The 6,868-nt window shown below is 43.0% G+C and overlaps 1 long non-coding RNA gene across 1 annotated transcript; it reads left to right on the top strand.

The window, feature by feature from the left end:
* Positions 1-866: 866 nt before the first annotated feature.
* LOC139595305 (uncharacterized) lies at positions 867-6,540 on the top strand. Its single transcript, XR_011680999.1, has 3 exons — positions 867-1,210; positions 2,298-2,385; positions 5,588-6,540. It is a non-coding gene; the product is annotated as an uncharacterized lncRNA (long non-coding RNA).
* Positions 6,541-6,868: the final 328 nt, after the last annotated feature.

Here is a 6,868-nt window from a genome sequence, read left to right as displayed (position 1 = left end):
TATATTTACAATATATTGTATTGTACTATTGATTGTGGTTTGCCTGAGCATAGCTCTGGATTTTCAAATATTGAATGCGAAAAATGCCAATCACTTGTTTTTAAAATTTTAAAAGTTTAGTAGTAATAAAAAGGTTATAAAAATAGTAATACAATTAGAGTAATAGTAATTTGGACAATTTGAATCAGGACAATATGAGACAATAAAGACAAAGAGGTACAGACGTCTGGGTACCTTTTTCTGGGCAGCACGAGCCCGAAAAAGGACACCCGTTGACAGAGGATTAACCCTTATAAGCAATTGCCTGTTGCATATTCCTACACCTCATCCATGATGCATAAATTCCATTCAAACACAGGATTCTGTCTGGTCATCGTCAACTTCTTCCTCCAATCCTAACAGCGCCTTCGAGGCGGGAAGAAGTTAGTTTCTTCTGATAAAGGGCAATAAATTATTTTTCTCTGAAAGATTTAGGTGTCCTGGGGCTGCTATTTCACTGCAAGTCCTTTCTTTAAAAAAAGTGTCCTACATAGCATAGTTTCTATTTTAACATTTTTTTGTAAGCCAATAACTATATTTAACACACTACTTAAGAGAATTAATACAGCATTATTATTAACACAACACATAATATTTATTTTAATATTTGCAAAAAGCCAATCTTAAAATACGTATTTTTCAAGCTAAGCTGGTAAGTAGCAAGTGGGCTGTTGACTATACCTAGGTGGAAGAGAGTTGGGTGTATGAATGCCTTGGATCTGCAATAAACTGAGGGGCATCAGCCCTCGTACTCTGCAGGCTGCACATGCTGCTCACAATAATCAGTCAGAATGAGTTACTTAATCAGATTACTCACTCGTGAGTAAATAAGATGATTTACAAGGAAAGCCCCAAGTGGTTTTCTGGTGAAGAACGGGTTCTCATTTTTCACCGGGTGGCTGTGTCCTGGGGCAGGCCGCGCCGTAGGGTGAGGAGCCCGCTCTCGTTCTGCTGACCCTGAGCCAGCTGCGGGCACGGCAGAGCGGCTGCCTGGCGCAGGTTTGTGCCGCTTTACGAGCTGGGCGGGCGGCGGCGGAGGCACCAACAGGGCGCTGAGGGCTGCAGGCTGCCCTGGGGCTGGCCCCGCAGTCCGTCCTGCCCCGCCGCAGCGGCCCCGGCAGCGCGGGATGCGCGCCCGGACGGAGCCGCCGCAGCCCGGGGCACCGAGCAGGTAGGGAGGGGCGCACAGGACACGGCCGGGGCCAGCCCGGCAAAGACAAAAATACTCGGCAAATTCAGCTGCTTTGGGCCTTGCTATAAAAGTAACGGGGGGTAACTAAATTATTTATAATTCGGGTAAAAGGTTGTACTCAGCAGGGAGGAGTAGAAGAATGTAGTCACCTATATATTCCTAGTTTGGTGAATGGTTAGAATTATGTCTCTAAGTGGACTGCATAAGGCAATCCCTTATTCTTCTTTTACAGTAAGCACAACTCCAGCTTGTGTAAGTTTATTTAAAAGTGTTTAAAATCGAAATATTTCAGGACAGGAAATGTCTGTGACTCAGAGGAAGGTGTCTTCTCGCTGCTACACATTCGAGAATCAGAAACCTAATAGATATATGCCACAATGTGTGATCTATGAGAGCACAAAACCATCTTTTTAGACAAAATACAAAAATCTGAACTTGTATGTCTAGAAAAGTGTGATTTAAATAACAACCAAGAAACTCCTCTAGCATTTTTAACCTTCATTGTAGTCCCCTGATTACAATTACTTTTGGAAGTGAGGTGATACTAAGGGCTTGATCAGCTTAATCACTACAGTTTGCTCTGCTAGTTTTTTCTATTAAATAGTCTGTCTTCATCATAATTTTTGTTCTAAAAAAATCTTCTCCCAAGTTTCATACATTTAATTTCTGCACCCAATTTTCACATTAAGAGATTTTAAGCTTGATTTGTATCCCGCAGTGTCTTTACCCACTGAAAGATAAATACATACAAATTTCAGTTAAAAATAATCAGACTAATCTGCTTCATGCCTTATAAAGGCTGAAATATTTTTAAAAATAACCACTGAAATATTTTAATTAATACTTGAGTAACTTGTAGAAGGAAATATTTATAACAAACTTATTCAGTGAAATTTCTGTTAATATTTTAATGATTCTGAGTGTTTTTATACACAGTTGGTTTGAAAGGGTTGGTCCTTTAGAGACCAAAGCAGCATTATCAGATCTTTCTAAGGTTTTACATAATTGTAATGCAGCCTTTTCTCTAAGGTACCAAACTGATTGATTTGATTTCTGGTTCTTACAGGAGTTCTAAGTGACAACTTCAACTTGCAGTGTAGCTATCTCTCGAACATCACCCTCTTTTCAAGTCCATCACTGTGCCAGACATCCAGGTCTGAGAATTTTTCCTGTTCCTACCATTTGGTGCCTGTGTTTGTAGCCCAGAGGCAGGGAGGTGGCAGAGGAATGCATTCCCCTTCCTGCAGTTGCCCAGGGCTCCAAGGCGCAGCTCAGAGAGCTCCTCAGAAGGCCAGCCTGGGTAATTATCCTGGAGTGCCAACAGGAAGCTGGCAGCTCACTCAGGGCACCCAGGAGCACTTGTTGTCCCCACTTGAAGGGCAAATATTTATATCACTGACTGAGTGGAAAATGAAGCAGAACAAGTTCATTGTTGTTGGTTTCCCCCTTTCAGCTTGTGCTGCCTTCGGAATAAGCGTGTGCCCGGGAGAAGAGTGGTCACAGCCCTGCAGGGTGGGAAGGGTTTCACAGCTCTGGTTGTGCTAAAGCCACTGGGAGCCCCTCTTGGTGTGTGACTGAGCAGCTCCCAGCTGTAGGCAATACACCCCTCCCCACATAAACACCTGTTTGTAGAAGACACTGGAAATTCAATACAGTCCATGAGGTTTTATCCCATATAATTTATAGCAGAATCTAGTGGAATTCCTGACCTAACAAAATATTAAAAATTGTATAAAGATGTCACTAGTAATCAATCTTTAATATTTCAGATATATTGGTTTGTATTTTATATAAATTTTAAATTGTTTTGTACTATTGATTTTGGTTTTTTATCAATCTGACTGTATTCATCTCCACCAAAGTAAGAACTGAGCCCTGTCACTTGATTTCACAAAGACAAATCTTTGACATTAACTGCCCTAGCTACCAATCAGAATAACTTCCTAGAAACAAAAGAAAATATGAATATTCACTGATATAAAACAGACCTTGCAGACTTCAATGCCTTCTGTCATTTGATGGTTGCATTTAAAAATTTACTGGACTCCCAGAGTTTTAAAACTTGTTTTTCTGTTCCCAGGTTTTAGCCAGCAGCACCAGGTCTGTGATTTTTCAGGCACAGAATAAAAATTATAATATGATAGGCTATAATTCTGTAGTTTGGAGGCAAATAAATGATATAAATGCTTGCTAATTCATATACCAGTTCATCTTTTAGCCCTATGCAATACATTTTCAAAGGAAGCTCAAGTGAGAGCAAGTTACAGACTGGGAGGCCACCACCTCCCACAAGCATCTTGCTCAAGGGAACTTCTCAAGTTACCATAACTAAAGTTACTGTAAGATTCAGAGGGCTGTCTTGAACCTTCACACCATTTCTGTAGACTGCAAATAAGCCTTTTTTTTTTCCTTACAGTGCTGCTGCCTTCTGCACTTTTCTTCATTGGACATTGAGGAAGTGCAATTCCCCCTCCCAGATGCAATAGTGGGATAAATATATCTGGGGGTTTTGTAAGGTTTTCCCTACTGTTACTTCTCCAAAATCAAGATGTCCATGTGTAGTTTGGAGGGGCCAGGGAGAAACAAGATTAGCAGAGAAAAAGGCAAGAAAAAAGGGCCACAAAGCAAGTCAGAAACTGAGTTATTTAAAGGAGTTAACTAACAAAGACATTCACATTAGCAGACAGGAGGCCAATAGCTTTCAGGTGTGTGGGTTCTGGCAAAGGACTTGCAGCCCTTATGGCTTTCAGGTGTGTGAGTCCTGTGGCAGGAGTTGCACTGAACACTGCATTCCTTAAGGCACCCTCTTAACACTCCCCACCCTGGGACATTCCCTGTGCAGCACCTGCAGGCAGCACTGAAGCAGCACAAGGAAACTCCCTCAGCAAAAAAAAAATCCCTCTCCAGGTTAAAAACAGCCTCACACCTCTCTTCACCCAGCAGCCAGTGGGAGGAGAGGAATAACACCCAGGGCTGCCACAGGAAAGGTGAGAATATCACACAGGCTGATGGGCTCTGCAGCACAGCCCCAGCTGCAGATGAACACACACAGAATGGAGGAGCTGCTCTGTAGAGAACAGACACAGAGCACAGCCCACCTCAGGGAATGGCCCTGGGGGCAGCATTCCAGCTCCAGGCACCCTCCTGCCACGGGTATGTGGCTTCACTGGGGAGAAGGGAGCAGTGAGAATGCCCCAGGCCCTGAGCTAGGGCAGCTCCAGCTGCATTCTCTGTGCTTGGAAGATTTGAGATTAATCCAACTAGAACATGACACAGTAGCCAAGGAGATCTCCATCAGGATCTGCTGATGGATAGCTAGGTTTCATTAAGGATATCATGAATCTACCATGATTTGTTACTAGACATACACTGGTAACACACACTCTCCTTACAAGACACAGGAAGAAGAAAAAGAGTTACTGGCAATTTTAACATTGTCATGTACACAATTGCTGGAAATTATTCAAATTTTCTACTCTCCTTAGACATAAATACTCTATCAACCCAGTTTCCACCTTCACCTTTACATAAAGGTCAGGATTTAGTAACAGAAACCCAGTAAAGCACATGCTTGGACAAACCTGAGGCCTCCTCTGGTGAGTTGTTGTCCCAATTCCCACAGCACAGGCAGCGCTGCAGCCCCTCAGGAAACCTCCTCACTACTGGCACAAGGGACTGGGGAGGTGCCTCTTCAGGCCCTGGCACCTCATTTATTCACCCACTGTACAACTTTCAGGTGTGTGGGTCCAGGAACAGGACTGGTCATCCTGAGGACTTTCAGGTGTGTGGGTCCTGTGGCAGAAATTGCATTGAACACTGCATTCCCTAGGACACACCTGTTAGCACTTAACAGAATCAACACAGATTAACTCCTTCCTAAGCACCCTGCTCTTTCTAAAGTCTTGGACATGGAAAAAGATAAAATATGCATTCTGATGGCAGTTCAGTTTCCAGTTCTCCTTTCCATCATAATCTTTTATTTTCAGCTTTAGTTTTGCTACATATTAGTGTAGTAATCATTTTGTGTAATGATGCTCCAAGTAGAAGCAGAGGGCCTTAAAAATCGAAATTTTCAAGAGAAAGGCTTACCCAAGGAAGGAACAGTGCTTTAGGGTGGACAAGGTGTCACACCAGCATCAACTGCAGCTGAGCCAAGGGGGAAAGGCAGGCTGATGCTCTATGGAGGCACAGAGAGAGAGAGAAAGAGCAGGAGCTCCTCTGGGGTCTGCAGCCCAGGAAATGGGTTTATTTTTTAGGCTGAGAAAGGAATAGGCCAAAGAGGCTGACACCAACACAACTATTCAGAATTAATTCCTATTTGCAAGTAAATAATGCAGCATATTTTTTGCTTTACAGCTTCAGACTGCTGGCATGGAGGAAGTCATGGTGGAAACAATCCTGCCCCCGTGGGAAATCCTGGTGGTCATTTTTGCTGCAGTGCTGGTGATGAGTTTGCTGATGCTGCTGCCCCCGGCTGCGGTGGTGATCTGGAGGATGAGGCGAGCGCCGCAGATCTCGCTGCAGGGCTCCGTGTGAGCCAGCCCTGCTCCCACCCTGCCCTGGCAGGATGGCTCACACTGAAAACACCTCTCAGGGTCACCCTCGCTACCTGGGATCCACCCCAGAGCACTGGGTCTGCCAGTCTCTTGCTGCTAAGCTCCTATGAAAAGAGAAATTTTTTTTGTGATTTTGCGGCCATGAACTGCAGTTCTCCACACTTTGCCTTCCGTGTTCTGGCTGGGTTGTAATTACTGCTCCTGGCTCAGCTCCTGCACTGAGTTCTTCTCTTGTGTTACAATGGACTGGAAGAGAAATAAGGATAATGCAGCACTGTATTCCCTTAATTAATATCAGGAAAACCTCCCTCTATATGGTTACACTGTAAATATTACTGAAGCCTTTAGCTGAGTGACACTTATGCAGGTGGATTAATCCGAATTATGCAGGATACTCTGGGGAGGCAGTGGTTTAATCTGGTTGTATTGCAAAACCTAAAAAAAAAATAACATTTCAGGGAATGTTTCAAGAAATAAGCCTCCCCTGCTTCTGTTGTTTGATCTGGAAATATAATGGTTTAAAATGTTATTAAATTCTTTCATTCTATATGAATTTTCCTCTCTCCTCAACCCCCTAGTGCCAGAACAAACCCCATCCTGGGACTAGAGCAGGAGCATCAGGAATGGTCCTATGCTCAGACAGGCCAGACACCAACAAGAAGTTAATGCAAACACACAGCAACCATTTACATGAATGAAATTAAGCAAATGTACTCTGGAAAATAACACAATTAAATTTACTTTAGTTCTTAACTGTGTCATATGGGCTTATTGAGTCAACTCCCTGTCTCATATATAAATAAGAACTCAGGTGATGGGAATAGAACAAAACTTCTTCTCTGCAAGTTTTTGAAAAACACCCCAGCAACCCAATCTCCAGCTTAATATCAGGTTTATGACAGATGATAATTAAAGCTTTCCAGCCTAATTCTTCCACACTGTGTCACACTCACTATGAGGATTTATGACCCACAAATGAAACAGTTCCTGCTAGTTTACAGGCTTCATTTCCTCATGAAATAAAATATGAGTGGCTTTTCTTTTCTTTTGTTGGTTGGTTTGGAAAGTCACTAGAATAGAA

This window comes from Agelaius tricolor, unplaced genomic scaffold, assembly GCF_023055355.1.
Source record: "Agelaius tricolor isolate 1412-34295 unplaced genomic scaffold, bAgeTri1.0.p SCAF_13, whole genome shotgun sequence".
NCBI lineage: Eukaryota > Metazoa > Chordata > Aves > Passeriformes > Icteridae > Agelaius > Agelaius tricolor.
This window is presented reverse-complemented; position numbering and strand designations above follow the sequence as displayed.